Source organism: Colobus angolensis, unplaced genomic scaffold (assembly GCF_000951035.1).
Source record: "Colobus angolensis palliatus isolate OR3802 unplaced genomic scaffold, Cang.pa_1.0 Scaffold115, whole genome shotgun sequence".
Classification (NCBI taxonomy): domain Eukaryota; kingdom Metazoa; phylum Chordata; class Mammalia; order Primates; family Cercopithecidae; genus Colobus; species Colobus angolensis.
In genome coordinates, this window is record NW_012112586.1 from 3,085,746 (window position 1) to 3,105,388 (window position 19,643).

The following is a 19,643-nucleotide window of genomic DNA, read 5'->3' on the forward strand; positions in this document are numbered from 1 at the left end:
TTTTTTGAGACGGAGTCTTGCTCTGTTGCCCAGGATGGAGTGCAGTGGTGCAATCTTGGCTCACTGCAAACTCTGCCTCCTGGGTTCAGGTGATTCTCCTGTCTCAGCCTCCCGAGTAGCTGGGATTACATGCACACACCACCACACCTGGCTAATTTTTGTAGTTTTAGTAGAGGTGGGGTTTTGCCATGTTGGTCAGGATGGTCTTGAATTCCTGACCTCAGGCCCCCCCCTTGGCCTCCCAAAGTACTGGGATTATAGGCATAAGCCACCATGCCCAGCCTCCTCCCAAATAATTTTTGTGTTTTTTATTGAGATGGGGTTTCACCATATTGCCCAGGCTGGTCTCAAACTCCTGGGCTCAAGTGATCCTCCCATCTTGGCCTCTCAAAGTGCTGGGATTACAGGCGTAAGCCACTGTGCCCAGCCTACCTGCCATTTTGTATAAAATTTCCCCCAAATAAATCCACAGTTCACTTCACTGAATCCTACCAGATGAGCCGTGGCTGGTGGTAACTTGGGAAGGCTTGGCTTTTAGATTTACTTTCTCGCAGCCTGTGGTTTTCTGCTTCTGGCGTGTGTGTGTGTGTGTGTGTGTGTGTGCGTGTGTGTGTGTGTTCATAGTTTGGTTCACTTTCTTATCATTTCCCTGTTGCAACAATAAGTTGTTTCCCTTACATGTCATCTCTAAATGGAAATAGAACAAAGAAAACAGGACACAAGAAATCAGGGAATTTTCCAAAGGCACATTTGATGTACAAGTGTAAACAGGAATGAGATGCCGGGGGAGACCGGAATTGCCAGTGTAGACAGCTGTTAGTGGGTGTTATCAGTGGCACTCAGGGAGATGGAGCTGTCTGCGAACTTGCAAAGGAAGAGGACACAGGAAAGCAGAGGGTGCAAGGAAAATTCCGCCTTTCTGTTGCTACTTCAAGTTGCATTTGTACTCGCAGACTTGAGTAAATGTCTGATTTATTCAACTTTACCAGTAGGAGTTAGTTCAAATACATGGGGCAGGACATTTACAACAGTCTGAACACTTCGTCTTTGAATGATTTTCAAGGTGTGAAGACTTGGACTCAACTCTAGCTGCAGGCAGAGGAGTGGGAGGCGCTCCCAGACCACTGAGGATCACGTTGAAATGTTGGGGGTTACAGTGTCTTTGCACACCGCTGAGTCAAGCTGGGTTTTGACACAGCCTGGTTTTATTTAAGAAAAGCTGGAATAAATAACAGGGTCAGGGGTGCATTCGGGTGTCAGGAGTTATGGATAAACAACCACAATCCTGGTATTCACTTGATTTTTATCAGGAGACCACAGCATCTCCCATGCTGTGTTAAATATATTCTAGCAGATCTTGGGGCAAGAAACAAACATTTCTGGTGAAAGCAAATGGTGTAAAAATGGGAGGGGAATAAAGGAAAAGGAAAGGGAAATTCTCATGACACCTTTGAACTTGAACTTCCTGCTTTATTCAGCCGAAGTAATTGAAACTGATGTCTCCTTTCTCCCTAAATTGGATTTTGACTTACATGTGTGGAACCAGGGCGTTTTCTTTTCTCTAAGAGGGTAAGACTCTGCACGTCTTCCTCTCTTTTCTAAAGAACATCTAAGGTAACTTTTTACCTTAGGGACAATAAAGTTAGCAGCAGCACATTGAAGTAGGAAGCACTGGGGGTCTATGGAATACAGTTCAGTAAATAAGATCTGGGTGCTAGAGGTTGCAGATCTCTCGATATTTACCATCTCAACTTTGTTTTCACAGCAAGTCTGCCAAGTCGATAGTCTTGTGACTAGTTGACAGATGGTAACATCAACAAAGAGATTAAGTCACTTGCTCAAGGCCACAGGCTGGTAAGTTATGGAACCAGGATTCAAATCCACATACACGAATCCACGCTCGTGAAGATTCTGCGTGGGATCACGAAGTATAGTTTGAGCGTCAGCACCATTTGCTGGGTTTCCTTCCACGTCTGTATCATTTTAATGTCTGTGGTAGAGTCAAACTGACGTGTTATAGATGAAAACCAAGGAATTCAGAAAGCTAGGCGAATCCGCAAAGCAGTATATCAAATTAAGACAAAAGCAGATTCAATTGAGAAAAACAGAGTCAGGTGTCCCTGGCATGGCAAACATTTTTTTTAAGTTAAATAGTTGAAAAGAAGGATATTACATGCCACTTCTCTTCTAAGTTATTTTATTTGACGTGAAACTCTCTAAAGGGCACAAAGGTTGAGTTGTGTCATTAAGCTATGCATTCTTCAAGTGTCAGATTTTCAGATACCATAGCTTAACCTTTGCAGTGCTATATAGAACCTTGTTGCCAGTCAGCTAAGTTCTTTTTCAACTTTCTTTTTTTCCTCTGCGATGTTGTTCACAGGCAGCTGCAGGCCTAGAGCCCGTCTCATGAAGAGCAGGAAGTACCCGAAGCCACAGCCAGGATTAAAGAGTTGATCTAAACCTTAGATCTTAGCTTCAAGGTTGTAATGTACAGTGAATTTGGTTACATGGAAAAGGAAACAGTAATTGTTGAAGTATGTTTTCTTAAGCTACAGAATAATTTTTGAAATGCTGGCCTTTAATCCACAGACAGGCTGGCGTTTGAGAAAATATTTTCTTGCTGCTCAGGATGAATGCGAGCTTCTGAAGTACTGGATCTTTGAGTTACATTTTGTCATTTTTTCAAAATATAAAAAGATGACTAGTGTCATACAATAGAGTTTAAAAGGTTGCTTTTTCTAGCTACCATAACTTTGGTGCCCTGGTTGTGGAATGTTGGAATGGTTTAGTTTCTGGTGCTTCTTACTTAAAATTTGAGACAGTGCCTGATTTAAAAAAAAAAATAGTAAGGCACCTGAGAGCTCATTATACCTAGACTAGAACTTCATCTCACTGTGCTTGGGTCAGAGGGTGGAGAGTATCAGGGCTGTGAGCACCACACTTGATTCTAGCTTTGCTTCTTTCCAGATCTGAGCATTTGTGCTATTGATTCAACTTCCTCAGTCTCCATTTGTTGCTGCAAGTGCTGAGTGCCACAAGTGATTCCCTCATATGGGAAGTGCCTGACTCACAATTATGGAGTTTGCATGCTGTAGCTACATAGTTTAACCAAGACATTAGATTGTGGATCTAATGATAGAAGCCTGCAACTTCTTATCTACCGAGAAAGCATGCAAGAACTGCTAACTCATACCCCCATGCCTAACAACATGGGTTTCTCAGCTTTTAAAGGATTAGAGTCATCCATTGGTCTTAGGAACCAAAAGCTTTGGTACAACTCCAAATAAAAGTAACAAACATGTGTTTTCCCACTGCTATACTAGCACAATTCCCACATGTGGTAGGAGGAGCCCAGTGGGAGGTGATCGAATTATGGGGGCGGGTCTTTCTGTGCTGTTCTTGTGATGGAACAACCCACACAATCCTCTTTCACCACCCTAGGATTCACAGGTTGTTTTCTTGTCTTGGCGTTGTCTCAGGATGACTGTAGGATGCTCAAGTTTCTGGACAGATGATGCTGCTCTAAAGCAGTGCTTCCCACACAGTCAGTGGAAATACCAACTTTGTGGTTGTTTACTTCCCATATGCTACAAACTGCTACTTTTATAAAATACAACAAAAATAAATTTCTAGGGAAAAAAGTGAAATGAGAAAACACAGAGAGATACACAACACGAGTTCATGTCTAAAGCCAGTGTCAATTACCAACGCCATCACATTGCTCTGGTGCCTCCTCTGGCCTTCTGCACCAATCTCTCTCCAATGTGCGACAAGCAGTGCATGGGCTGTCTCGAGTCTATGGACCACACTTTGACTGGCACAGTGATATGGCCTCATAGCACTGGGTATTAATCCCAACTATAGTGCAAACCAACAAAGCATTCTATCACTTGCCAGGAACAGCAGTGGCACCTGCCTTGGTGTCAGACATGCCCGCTGAGAACGCAGTGTCTTGTGTACCCAGGATTATGTGTTCTGGATGAGCACAGAGCTTGGGGGATAATACAGTTTGGCTGTGTCCCCAGCCGAGTCTCATCTTGAATTGTAACTCCCACAGTTCCCACAGGTCATGGGAGGAACCCAGTGGGAGGGGATTGAACTTTGGGGGCGGGTCTTTCTGTGCTATTCTTGTGATAGAGAAGGAGTCTCACCAGATCTGATTGTTTTAAAAATGGGAGTTTCTTTGCACAAGGTCTCTTTTTGCCTGCTGCCATCCATGTAAGACATGACTTGCTCCTCTTTGCCTTCTGCCATGATTGTGAGGCTTCCCAGGCCACATGGAACTGTGAGTCCAACAAAACCTCTGTCTATTGTAAATTGCCCAGTCTCAGGTATGTCTTTATCAGCAGCGTGAAAATGGACTCATACAGGGGAGCAGAGGAAACTGGACTCCCATCCCATCCTCAAAGTCTGGGGTCTGGTTTGACGGTCAGACAAGAAACCACCCCAGGACGAGTATTATAAAGAAGACATGAGCAAGATACCAGATACTGCAGAGAAGTCAGGAGAGCCTTCACCAAGGAGGGGATATTTGAGAAAGGTTTTCTTCCTTCCTTCCTTCCCTCCCTTCCTCCCTTCCTTCCTTCCTTCCTTCCTTCCTTCCTTCCTTCCTTCCTTCCTTCCTTCCTTCCTTCCTTCCTTCCTTCCTTCCTTCCTTCCTTCCTTCCTTCTTCCTTCCTGCCTTTTTTTTTTTAATGGAGTTTTGCTCTTGTTGCCTGGGCTGGAGTGCAATGGCACGATCTCAGCTCACTGCAACTTCCGCCTCCCAGGACCAAGTGATTCTCCTGCCTCAGCCTCCTGAGTAACTGGGATTGCAGGTGCTCACCAATATGCCCAGCTAAGTTTTGTATTTTTAGTAGAGATGGAGTTTTGCCATGTTGGCCAGGCTGGTCTCGAACTCCTGACCTCAGGTGATCCACCCACCTTGGCCTCCTGAAGTACTGGGATTACAGGCATGAGCCACCATGCCTGGCCTTGAGAAAGGTTTTCAAAATGACTAGACATCCATTGGATGGATGTTGGCAGAATGGGGTCGGTGGATGGAGTTGAGAGGCGGAAAAAGACACCCTGGTGATGCAGGACGGGTGAGCCCCCGTACTGGGGCTTAGCCTGGAAGGGTTCGTGACTTTGCCCAGGAAAGAGCTCAGGGGGGAGCCAGTGGTGCTGGACAGCATCTGTTATTGAAGTGGCCGTGCACAGTAGCAGCAGAGGTGCTACTGCTCCAGAGCAGGGCTACCCCACGGGCAGTGTGCCCAGAGCAGCAGCTCAGAGGCAGGGCTGCAGTCGTATTATACCTACTTTTAATTACATGCAAATAAAGGGGCAGATTATCCAGAAATTTCTAGGAAAAGGGTGGTAACTTCCAGGTTTTCCCATGGCAATGGTAAACTGACGTGGCACACTGGTGGACGTGTCTTATGGAAAGCTGCTTGCACCCTGGCCCTGTTTTAGCTGGTCCTCAGTTTGTTCTGGTATCCAAGCCCCACCTATGGAGTCAAGTCCCGCCTCCTACCTCACTAGGCAGGGCAAACATGGGTGAAATGTCCGTAAACTTGGGCAATAGTTAAGACCCTCAAGCTCAAAATTTCCTCCCCTGTGAAATGGAGCTGACGATGCTTGCTTTGTGTGGATACTGAAAGTAATGATGTGCAAAGCATCCACATCTGTGCCTATGCTGTATTCACACAAATAAATGCTAGTTTGTGTCTCTACCCCTGAGTTGGTCCAGAGGTGAGGACAATGGGTAAGCAGTCATCCCCTGCTCTTGGGAATGTGATACAGGCTCAGAGGTCATTAGGTGTCAGGAGAACTCAGTGAGGGGACTCCTGACAGATGAGTGGGCAGAGTAAGGGCACCTTCAAAGGACAATAGGGCACTCCAGGATGACCTGGATGACCAGGACTCCCACTGACCTGAAGAAGCAATGGCTTCCAAAGCATGGGGGGATGGAAAGTGCTGAGGGCACCCATGGAGAACGGCAAGCGTGCCGGGTTTAATGAGAGATGTCTGTGTTGGGGGTGCTGTGTGGTGAGGTGAGTATTAAGGGATGGTATTTTAGTTATACCTTGTGATGAGCAAGTAACACAAAAACTATAACAAAAGGCCAAATGTGTTCATTTCTCTACCAGGGTCAAAAGTAAAGGCTACTTGAGAACAGCAGGGGAGGTTCTGTCTGGCTGGGGGCCAGGAGAGATGCTTTCCGAAGGAAGTGACGTTCAATATAGTCCTTGAATAACCACAAAACAACAACAGCTGGCACTTTCGAGTGCTTACTAGTTGCCAGGCACTATTCTAAGTAATTGGTACATATGAGCTCACTCATTCTCACAGCCCTATTAAGGGGTGCTAGGGATTGGATTCTGACCTCTCCAAATTCATCTGTGGAAGTCTCAACCCCAGGAACTCTGAATGTGACCTTCTTTGGAAACAGGGTCTTTGCGGCTGTAACTGGTTAAGGTGAGGTCATCAGGGTGGGCCCCTGCTCCGTTGTGATGAGGGTCCTTCTAAGAAGGAGGAAACTTGGGCACAGGCTTGCATGCAGGGAGAATGTGAGGATGGAGGCGGAGATCAGGGTGGATCCTCACAGTCTCGGGATTGCCAAAGATGGCCAGCAGCCATGGGACGCGAGGAGAGAGGCCTGGAGCAGAAGAAACCAACCCAGTCCGCATCTCAATCTCAGACCTGGCCTTCAGAACTGTAAGACAACACATTCCTGTTGTTTAAGCTGCTCAGTGTGACACTTTGTTACAGCAGCCCCCAGAAACTAATATAAGGAGGTCATTATTATTGTTCTCTTACAGATCAGGAAACAGGCACAGACAGCTTATGTGTCTAGGACAGAGATCCAGGGCATGGGGTCTGGGGCCAGACTGCAGGGGTGAACCATGCACCTGCTATGTGTTTTCCAGGGGCAGAGACAGCGGGCAGGGATACCAGCTAGGAATCTGCAAGGATGAGGCCAGAAACAAAGGCAGGAGAGAGACTCGGGGGCAGCATGGATGGGAAAGATTACAGAGCTCTGATCGCCAAGACTTGAAGACGCATTTGCTTATACACAGAAAGATGGAATCCTTCCCAGTGTTTTACAAAGCCAACCTAATCCTCATTCCAAAACATAACAATTCAAGAAAGAAAATAGAGATTATTCTCTTTAACAATCAAAGATCTCTAAATCCTAAACAGACTACTAGAAAATCAAATATAGTACTATGCTGAAAAGATAATGCACCATAGCAAATTAGGGGTTTTACTTTGGGTGATGCAAGGATAGCTCATTATTTAGAAACTTACTAATACAATTCACATGAATTAGCTAAATAAGGACATCAATGATTATCCTGATACATCTGCGGAGGCATTCGATAAAACACGGAGACAGCTGGGAATAAACAGAAAGACCCCGACTGAACATGAGGGTGAATATCCACCTTCAGCTAATAGTCAATGCTGTCCTGAAGGTGCAGAGGAGAGGCATCCCCATAAGAGTCAGAATCAAGGATTTTAAATATCATTACTCATATTTAATAACCTTCTAGCTAATGCTAGAAGGCAAGAAACAGAAATAAGAGGTAGAAATAATGAAAAGGAAGAGACTAAAATAAACGAGCAGAATGTATAAGAAGAAACCCTAAGACTTTGCTATGATGACAAAAATAAATGGAGAGAAATATGTATTCCTGGGCAAGAATGCTGAGTATTACAAGGACACCACTTTCTCCTAAATCATAAAAATACTTAATTCATTTCCCATAGTATGAAGTTTGGAACTAGATAAAAATGATTCTAACCTGCACATAGATGACGAAGCCTGAGAGCCAGTGTGGCGGACTGGGTGGCAGGGGGTGCCTGCCTCAGTCATGCACCCAGAGAACATGGTTCCTCAGCAACCTTGAACCCTGGCCCAGCCCTCGACATGAGACCCCATGCTCCAGGCTCCTGCATGCCATGTACCGGGACACCAGCTGTGGCTCACCTGTGTCCCAGAGGGGGCCTTCCTGTGGCTCAGAAACTAGGACTCTGCTGGCCTGAGCAAACCAGGTGACTCCTCTGCCATTCCAAAAGGGGCAAGGACAGCCCTCTCCAGCGAGGTCTGAGCCCAGCCTGGGGAGGAGTCTTCCAGTTTGCCCTTCCTTATCTTTTCTATCCCAGTCCTAGAGTAGACTGTATTTTATAGTTAATCTCTTATCATCATCATCATTTATATTAAACTTTCCTTGTTTAAATCACTGTGCAATTTCTGTCCCGATTGTACCCAAACTAGTACAACAGGTAAGTATGTTTTGAAAACGGACAAGGAATGACTTTACACAACAAAATTTGTATATAATCTCTCTCTATATATATTCAAATTATATTTGAATAAAATACTTTCAGAAGTCAAGCGTGTGTGTGTGTGTGTGCGGTAATTAAGATAGAGGGGTTCACAAGGATATGAACAGACAGGTCATTGGAACAAGATAAAAAGTCAAGGAGACCAAATAAGAAGAAAGATAACACTTCAAATCAGAGTTGAAGAGTGAATTGTTTATTATAACAATTTGTTTAGAGACAACTAGATAGCCATTTAGATAGCCATTTAAAATAAAATTAATTAACTTAAATCCCTAATATATGACTTTCTCTGAATACATTTTAGGCGGTTTAAATATGTAAGTATAAAAAATGAAACTATGGAAATGCTAGACCACAATATTACATGGATACACATCTGTTTCTATGGTAAAGAATGCCTTTCCAAGGATGAAAACGAAATATCTTTCTTAAAAGAGACGAAGGAAAAGATTGATATTTGTGACTACAGAAACATTTAAACTTTTCCATAAAATTAAAAGATTTCAAAAGCTAACTTAAAATGCAAATAACAAACTACAAAAAATATTTTGGATAAAGGTTACAATTTCAAATATCTAAAGAATTCCTATAAATCAATCAAGTATAGCTAATGTACCCTGTGGAAAAATGGGCAAAGAATAGTCACATCAATAGCTAGTAATTTTTTGAAAAACAGAAACAGCAAAAACTCATTATTCATCAAACATATGCAACAACAAAGAAATTTCATTTTATGCTAATCCCATAACCAAACCTAGGAAAACAATAGCAGGTGTGGTGGCTCATGTCTGTAATCCCAGCTCTCTGGGAAGCCGAGGCAGGAGGATTGCTTGAGCCCAGAAGTTCAAGCCCAGCCTGGGCAATAAAGTGAGACTTTGTCTCTACAAAAAATCAACAATAAATCAGCCAGGTGGGGTGGCTCTTGCCTGTGGTCCCAGCGACTCAGGAGACTGAGCTGGGAGGATCACTTGCGCCCAGGAGGTTGAAGTTGCAGTGAGCTGTGATCATGCCACTGCATTCCAGCCTAGGTGATGGAGTGAGAACCAGTCTCAAAATAATAATAATAATAATGATAATAATAATAATAGCCTGTTAGTGAGAACCCACATGAGCACAGCCTTTTTGGGGATATTTCCATAACACATATCAAAGTTCTTCAAAATCTGCAAATCTCTGACATAGGAATTCTACGGAGAAGAACTTCGCTTTAGGAAATGGTCAAAAATGAGCTCTAAGACAAATAGACAGAGATATTCTTTACAGCACTACTTATAATATTGGAAAATGGTTAACAAAGTTAATTCCCAAGAATAGGCAATTGGCTAAGTAAAGAAAAAGGGCATGGAGTGAAAATTTGTGCAGCAATTATCAATAAAGTCACAAAAATCCTCAATGACACATGGAAATGTTTATGGTATATTTTAAATGAAAACAAAATAGCATGTAAGAACAAGCTGCATATATACAAACAACATGCAATTGTTGGATAAAAATATCCAATTTTTTTAAAGGGGACTGCAGAGCCAGTATCAAATTGTCAGCTCAGGAAGCACAGGACTTCTTTCTAGAGGTCGTTGTTTTGGGCTGGGTCTTTCTGCAAAGACTTTTCCGGAAAAGGCGGGCATCCCCCCGTCCGTTGATGGCCCCCGAGGTTATCCTCTTGCCTAACTTCTATGGGGGGTTATAAATAGAAGACCCTCTTCCTTCAGAAAGGACAAAATCTCTCACAGATGGATGTGCTCCTATCTCTGGCAGCCAGACCTCACAACTGGGATCACAGGACTCTTTCTCTTTTCCCATCTCAATGAGCGTAGCGGAAAGTGACAGCAAATGGAACCGTTGGCAGGATTGGTCTCTCAGAGGAATATCATCAAATGGGACACCAGCGGCGCTTGGTAATCAAACCAGAAGCAGCGGTAGGGAAGAGCATTTATAGGTTAGAGGAGACACTGGAGAATTAAGGTGCCTCGGGAGAAGAGTGCAAAAGCCAGCTGACTTCACTAAAACATCTGTCCTTTATGACTCCGAGTTTTTAAAAGCTAATTTTAATTTGGAAGCATTACTGGAGTGCTTGGCTGAGCCCAGTAGATTCCCTTTTTGCTGTTTCGTAGATAAAATGAAAAAGTCACTCATCCCAATAAGGATCATCCTTATCGCTTGTACTGAGCCAAATGAGTAAATGATAATCTTCGAATCAATCAGGGTCCCAGCAGGGAGAAGAATCTCATTCAGATGGTTCCCTGGAAGACATTTTAATAAAGGGACGCCCTCCAAAGGTGGGCAAGGTTAAGCAAAACAACAAGAGAAGCTGAGGCCCCGAGGGAGCGGTGCTGGTAAGGAGTAGCACCCTCTCCCCCAGGCCAGGGGGGCAGGAGGAAGGAGTAGCATTCCCAGTTCCCAGAGCTGCAGATTGTCAGGGCCTTGGACATGGGCTTGGTAAGCATGAGCTACAGGTGCACAGGGAACAGCCACACTAAGCCCTGAGTGTGACAACAGAGGGCGGTGAGAAGAAACGCCTGACCTGTCTCCGCTCCTGCTCTCTGCTTCCTGGTTAGTGCCTCTCACGGGCTGAACCCACCTCGAAACGCAACAGCAAGTGAGACTGAGGGATGCTATCCAAGGGACGTTGAGGAGTGTCTCCCCAACATTCACGTCCATGCCCAGTCTCAGAATGAGCTTGTTGAGGATAGAGTCTTTAGAGGTGTGATTGGTTAAGGATCTTGAGCTGAAATCATCCTGGCTTCAGGGTAAGCCCTAAATCCAATGACTGGTGTCTCTGTAAGAGAGGAGAGGACCCAGACACAGAGGAGAAGGCCATGTGGCTATGGAGACAGAGGCTGGAGAGGTGCCACCACAAGGCGAGGGACAGAGGACAGCCAGGAGCCACCAGAGCCAAAAGGGATGAGCAAGGATCCTCCGTGGAGCCTTCAGAGGGAGCAGGACCCTGCTGCCTCCTAGATTTCAGGCTTCTGACTCCCAGGGCTGCAAGAGAATACATTTCTGTTGTTTTAAGCCACCCGGTTGGGGTAATTTGTCAGAGCAGCCCCAGCAACTAATAGCAGTCATGAGTGCCAGCCTCCCATGGCACAGAGTAGGGCCCTGCACTGGGGGCTGCAAGGGTCTTAACTGACAGTAACCTTACAACCCTCTCCCAAGGGAAGGAGGCTACTGGATTGCTTCTGTACATTGGTTGCAAGCAACAGAAATGAACTCTGGCCAACGACAATGAAAGGAGCTAAAAGGGAGCTCACAGAATTGGAGAAAGGGATGAGAAATAAGCACTGGAAATAGGCAGAGACTCGGAAACTCGGCGGCTTGGATGCCGGCGCTACGGGGAGCAGTGCTGGAACAGGAGCTTGCAGGTCGGGACACGAGGACCCCAGAACAGCCAACATGATCTTGTATAAGAACAACCAAGTTGGAGGACTCATAGTTCTCAATTCCCAAACTTATAAAGCTATAGCAATCAAAACAGTGAGGTGCTAGCATAAATACAGACATATAGCTGCTCACTGGAAAGAATGGAGAGCCCAGATTATAGACTCTCATTTATGGCCAGTTGACTTTCCACAAGGAAGCAAAGACAAGTCCATGGGGGAAACAATCGTCCTTTGAACAAATGGTGAGAGAAAATTCAATATCCACACGCAAAAGAATGAAGTCGGATGCCCACCTTGTACCATATTATACAAACATCAACACCAAATGGAACACAACCCCAAGGTAAGAGAGAAAACTATAAAACTCATAGAGGAAACCATAGGCATAAATCTTCATGACTTTGGATTAAACAACGGTTTCTTAGATCTGACATCAAAAGCACAAGGGAGAAAGGAAAAAAAATAGATACGAGTTTCATCAAAATTTAAAAGTTTTGTGCCCCCAAAATATACTGTAAAGAAAGTAGAAAGTCAATCTACAGAAGAGTGCATTTGTAAATTACACATGTGATAAGGGGCTTGTATCTATAACATATAAAGTGCTCTTACAACTCACAAAAAAAGTGCCTTTTGAACATGGAAAAAGGATCCAAATAGACATTTATCCATAGAAGACATATAAAAGGCCAATCATCATATAAAAAGATTCTCAATGTTGGCTGTCACGCTGGCTCACGTCTGTAATCCCAGCACTTTGGGAGGCTGAGGCAGGTGGATCACGAGGTCAGGCAATCGAGACCATCCTGGCTAACACGGTGAAACCCTGTCTCTACTAAAAGTACAAAAAATTAGCCAAGCATGGCGTGGTGGTGGCCACCTGTAGACCCACCTACTCGAGAGGCTGAGGCAGGAGAATGGCATGAACCCAGGAGGTGGAGCTTGCAGTGAACTGAGATGGCACCACTACACTCCAACCTGGGCGACAGAGCAGGACTCCATCTCACACACACACACACACACACACACACACACAAAATATCCTCAATGTTATTTGTCATTACGGAAATGCACATCAAAGCCACAATGAGTATTACTTCACCCCACTAGGATGACTATAATAAAAAGAGACAGAGAATAACAAGTGTTGGTAAGGGTGTAGAAAAATTGGAACCATGATACATTCCTGTTTTGATTGTAAATGGTGCAGCACTTTGGAAGACAATTTTGTTTGTTCTGCAAAAACATAAGCATGGAGTTACCATATGATCAGCAATTTGACACCTAAGTATATACCCGAGAGAATTGAAAGCATACGTCATGTAAAAAACATAAACCTGTATGTTCAAAATAGCCCAAAGGTGGAAAAGCCCCAAGTGTTCACCAATAGACAATTGAATAAACCAAACGTGGTATTCTATACAATGGATTATTATTCAGCCATAGAAAGGAATATAGTACATACGCTACAGTGTAGATGAACCTTGAAAACATGCTGAATGAAATAAGCCAGCCACAAAAGACCACAAATTGTAGGATTCCATTTACATAAAATGTTTTGAATAGGTAAATCTGTAAAGTCAGAAATAGGTTAATGAGGCTGGGCGTGGTAGTGTATGTAATCCCTGTAATCCCAGCACTTTGGGAGGCCTAGGTGGAAGGATTGCTTGAGGTTAGGAGTTCAAAACCAGCTTGGGCAACATAGTGAGATCGTGTCTCTATAAAAATTATTTTAAAAATTAGCCAGGTGTAGTGGCACATGCCTGTAGTCCTAGTGAGTTGGGAGGCTGAGGCGGGAGGATTGATTGAGCCCAGTAGTTTGAGGTTGCTGTGAGCCGTGATTACACTTCTGCACTCCAGCCTGGGCAACAGAGCGAGAGAAAAAGAAAAAAAATCTAAAAAAAGAAAAACAAAAGTGGTGAACAAATGATTCTGAGTCCTAGGGAGAGGTGGAATCAATAACAACTGCTGTTAATGAAGATGTTGTTTCTTTCTGTAGTGATGAAAATGTTCTAAAATCAGATAGATTGGGGATGGTTGTACAACAATGTGAATCTACTAAAACCTACTGAATTGTAAATTTCAAAGGGATGAGTTTTATTGTATGTGAGTTATGGCTCAATAAATTTATTTTAAAATGTCTAGCCCTTTGAGAATAATTTATTTTTCGCAACCTTGCCAAGATCTTTGTACAAAATATGTATTTTAATAAAATAATTTGGAGGTCTTGGAATTTCCCACGAGCTTCAGCTCATATTACAGTCACTTACTACACAATTGATTTTCTTCTAGGTTGGGTCACTTGTGTTTATTTTCCTGTGGGGTGTCCTCAGCAGGAAAAAGGGGATCTTTTTTTTGGCACTGTGGTAAAATTTCTTCGTGTTATATTTATAGAAACATAAATTCTTTTAAAATAAATGGTAATGTCACATTGGTCTTTGTTTCTTTATCGTTTTAAATATATCCTAGCATCCTAGCTTTTTTTTTTTTTTTTTTTCCTAGCTTTTTTTTTTTTTTTTTACCTCTCAGCAGTGAAATAAAGTATTTTTTGTTTATAAACATCAAAGGTTGTTTTTAAACAGGAGAATTGCTTGAACCTGGTAGGCGGAGGTTGCAGTGAGCCAAGATCGCACCACTGCACTCCGTCCAGCCTGGGCAACAGAGTGAGACTGTCTCAGAAAGAAGAAAAAGGCTCTTTTTAAAAAAAATTCATGCCACTCACATATTGTAAATCTTTTTTAATACTTCTGATTTAGAATTAATCAATCAGTGTAATATGATCTATAACACCACATCGTATAATAAGGACGTGATCTCTGGGGCTCTGTAGAATATTTGTCACCATAACTAGCAATTTATCAAAGGAATATAAATTCAAAATAAAAACTTCATGCTTTGTAAGTGCATGACTCATTTATGAGTGGAGAGAAATCTCTAGGATAGGGTATTTTTTCTTCGAGGCTGGAATATTTAAAGCTGCATTTCACAATGAAGTTTGGTTTACACGGGTCTTTACTATTTGAAAATATCTGTGGGTGGTTTTAGGCTAAAATAATCATCTATTTCTAAAACCTTGACATCAGGTTTTATGCAGTAATCAAGTTTACTGCTTGCATGAACAGTACATGTGTCTCCCTTTGGGAGCCCTGACTTTGATACTTCCGAATCCCTTGTGCCTGAAGCAGGCTTTGGTGAGTTCTTCCCATCTGGGTTTATGTCTGTGACCATTTTGCAGTTTATGTTAACAAGGAGCTTTCAGTGAGAGAACGTGCGCTTTGCACTCCCTTCCCTGAGTCCTGCTATCCTAAGTAGTCTCTGTGCTAATCATCACAGAAGAGATGCTCATATAATGCATGGCACAAATTGGGACCTCTTGGGAATGAAAGAGAATGCTCTTCACAAGTCGCAGGACAGCAGGTGCCAGCCAGGACAGTTTGAGCAAACCAGGATGCATCGCCACACCGGTCCTAGGGGAACCCCCCGTCTGAGGCTCATCTCCACATCGAGGCCACCTGACCTGTGCCAAGCATTAAGCTAACACTGTGGGTGTGGTGCGTTTCCTGACCTCCCATAACAACCTGATGAAGTGGGTGCCACGACATCTCTACTTAGAATGAGGAAGCCATACATAACATACATGCCTGCAGGATTCCATCCAGTGATCATGTCCTATTTAGATACTCCCCATGGATTCTTCCCCTATTCCCCCACCCCTCTCCGTCTATCTCTGTCTCTCTCTCTCTCTCTCCTCTCTCTCTCCTCTGTCTCCTTTGCAAGCTCATCCTTCTCTTCAGGGCCATTCAATACAGGGTTCTTCAAGGCATGGTCCTAGACCACTTCGTTCTCCTGTCTCCCATCTCACTCACCCACATGGCTTCACTCAATACCCATATGTGGATAACTTACAAACGTACATCTCTAGTGCAGTTACTGAATAGCTGCTTTGTGATGACTCAAAGGTATCTCCAATCCAGCATGTCACCTATTCACTCTCATCCCAATAGTCAAGTCTTGCCTATGAACCTTCTACATATCTGTCAAATCCGACCACTGTTCTCCATTTCTAACCCCATGCTGGAGCAGGCTCCTTCATCCTTCCCTTGGACTATTGTAATCACATCTGTATTCCTCCAATCTGCACTCCACAGAACTCCCTCCTGCCCAAAGCCCTCCAGTGGCCTCCCAGTACTTTCAGGACAAACACAAAACTGTCAACAGTGCCTATAACACCTTGCATGACAGGGCTCTTCTTTACCTGTCCTGGCTATTGCAGATCAATTCATTCAATCTTCCTCCGACCCCCGTCTTCTGGTTGTGTAGATCAGAGTGGTCCACGGAGGTACGGCTGATGGCACAGTCAGGACATGCACACTGGGGTCTCCATTCCAGGCATTAAATAAGGCATTTACATGGATGGTGTGGCCTTGCGGCTGACACATTTTGGCATATTTGTGCTTTCTCTCTCCCCTTAGCAAGTGTGACTATGAAATCCTACTGTTTTTGTGTTCTCCAAGGCTGTCGTAATAAGTACTGTAGTTGGGTGGCTTAGACCACAAAGGTGCATTCTCTCATTCTTCTGGGTGCCAGACATCTGGAATCGAGGTGCTTTGGGGTTGGTTCCCTCTGAGCGTGTGAGGGAGAATCTACTCTGGGCCTCTCTTCTGGGTCCTGGTGGCCTCGGACACCCTCCCTGTGGCTTCACGCTGTCTGCTGTCTGTGCATATCTGCCCTGTGTCCAAACATCATACTTGATTAGGGCCCATCTTAATGACATCATCTCCACTTGGCCTGCCAAAGACTCTATTTCCAAATAAGGACAATTTCACAGGGATTGGAGGTGAGGACCTATGGAGGGTGGGGAGAGGCAATTCCGCACACAACATCTGCCTTATCCTGCAAGCCTGGTTGAGCCCAGCACTCGGGCCCTCACTCAGCAGCACTTACAGAGTGCCTGGAACCCGTCTAGGTGTTGCCGCATGTCAATGTACACAGTGGACAAATCTCCGCATGCGGTGGAGACAGAGAAGGATGGAGATCCAGGGAAGGGGTGCTGTGATTTCAGACGGCACCCTCGAGGAGGGCCTCACTGAGGAGGTGACATCTAAGCAGGGGCTGGGGACTCAGGGCAGCCATATTTTTTCCAGATGGAAGAGGGTGAGGTCCAGCCAAGGGAAACAGCAACCGCAGAGATGCCCAGGCTGGAACGTCTGACCTGTTCAGAAACTACAAGGAGGCGTTCAGGCTGGGGATGGACGAAGCCAGGGGCAGGGGGTGCAACCGTCAGAAGGGGAATGGAGACCTGGCAGGCTTTGTAGCCTTGGAGGCGATCATGGCTCTTACTCTGGGAGAGAGAATTTGGAAGCCTGCAGTGTTGGGGAGACTGGGGATGGGGACAAGAGCAGTAGTGGGGAGGCCGGTGGGGAGGCAGCTGCCTCATCCAGGCGGGAATCCAGGTGGCTTGGACCCGAGTCCATTGCCTTCATGAGCCCTCCCTCCACAGCTGGTTTCCCAGCCCTGAAAGCTGGTCTCACTGCTCACCACTTGTTTGTTGCTCCTGGCATGTGTTTAACACACAGCAGTTACGTGACTCTTGGGGGCTGACATGCTGGTAGCCGCTGGGGCTGAATGACAGGTCCAGGTTGGCCCGTGTTGAGCAGGGAACTCAGGCCCAACTGTGGACTCCCTGGGTAGCCATGACCTGGGAATCGCAGGGCGCCAAAGCCTCCAGTTCTTCCTCATGAGCTGCCAAGGAGGCTCTCCCACAGCCTGACATCCTGGATCCCAGAGAGGCAGGAACCCTGGGCAGTGCCAGAGGACTGTGGAGGCGGGTGTGTGCTCTATGAGGAGGTCGGAGTACACGGCTGTGTGGCTGTGGGGTTGTCACAGCTGCACCTGCCCCTCCATCTAGAATGGCAGCTCACATCTGCAAAGGGAGATGCAGGAAGGGTCCAGGGTACTTCTGAAAAAGAGAGCAAAGGCTCAGTCTGTTGATGCCTCACCTCCTATGATAGGAAAGTCAGCACAAGAAGGGGGCACAAGAGAAAGTCTCCTGGGAGTCTCTCCTGAGGAATCATGGACAAACAGCAGACACTGCTCCTGTCTCAACAAAGCCTATCGTCTAGTGTGCAGCACAGACATCCAGGAAGCAACCACATGCATGTAAGCAGAGCCTGTGATGAGGGACACAAAGGGAACATCCAGGGAGAGCGAGAATGTCACACGGCAGCAGCCAAACCACATCTGTGGATGTGGGCAGGCTTCGGGGGAGGCATTGACTGGGCTGTGGGCTGCAGTGGCTCTGGGCTGCAGTGGTTCTGGGCTGCTGCTAGTGACACATAGGGAGTCAGGGCATGAATTTCATGGGTCGCAACCAGCACATTTTATAAAAATGAAGTATTAATAGAACAGAATAGATAATAAGAGATTGCATGGCACAGACTACATGCTGCTTTGTGAAACTTTTGTTTCAGTTACACATACACACATGCATACACACACATACACATATGCACACACAAACACATAAACACACACAGACACACACATACACATATACACAAATGCACACACATACACATGCACACATACACATATACACACAATATATGCACACACATGCACATACATACACATATACACAGATGTACACATGCACATAAACACACATGCACACACATACATACACATAAACACATACATACATGCACATGCACACAATACATGCACACACATACATGCACACACACATATATACATATACACACACCCATACATACACATAAACACATACACATATACACACATACACACATAAACTCACACACAGGTGCATACACATGCACGCACAGACACATAGACACACATACACACATATACACATATACATGCACACATGCACACACATACACATACACACATGCATATACATACATAATGCACACACATACGCACATACATAGACACAGACATGCAAACACACATGCACACACATACACAAAATACACATACCTGTACATATACACACATAAACACACACATACACATATGCACATACACACACACACACACACACAATTGTGATAAAAATGCTCTTCTGGCCGGGCGCGGTGGCTAAAGCTTGTAATCCCAGCACTTTGGGAGGCCGAGACGGGTGGATCACGAGGTCAGGAGATCGAGACCATCCTGGCTAACATGGTGAAACCCCGTCTCTACTAAAAAAATACAAAAAATTAGCCGGGCGTGGTGGCGGGCGCCTGTAATCCCAGCTACTCCGGAGGCTGAGCCAGGAGAATGGCGTGAATCTGGAAGGCGGAGCTTGCAGTGAGCCGAGATCACGCCACTGCACTCCAGCCTGGGCGACAGAGCAAGACTCCTTCTCAAAAAAAAAAAAAAAGAAAGAAAAAAATCCTCTTCTGCCCATAGGCTGCACTCTGAAATGTTTGGAAAGTGCTGTTTTGAAGGAAGAGTGAGAGGGAGAGGAAGTGGCCTGGGTGCAGGGACGAAAGGCACTGTGTGTAGAGTGGACAGGCCACAGGCCGTGGGGCAGCGGACAGGAGGCTGGCACAGCCGCGGCCTCAGAGGAAGGGGAGGCTCTGGCAGGGCCAGCACCGCAATCCCAGGTGGCCTGAGCTCCTCACAGCAGCGGAGCCGGTGATGGGGAAACAGCAGGAAATGCCACAAGGAGGGGACCATCCAGGAAGGAGGAAGGGCAGGGCCATGCAGACATGCAAAGGAGGCCGATCAGAAACAGCAGGGCAAACCCAGGGGTGAGCAGCCAGGACCTCAAAGTCCTGGCAGCGAAGGAGCTTGTCACTGAGTCGATGGAGCTGCCTGAGAACACAGGAGGCGAAGGCAGTGGGTGAGAGATGGTCATGGAGCTCGGGGGCTTGAGATGCCGAGGCCCCTTTCTCTTTGAACAGTGAAACAGGTCCTGAA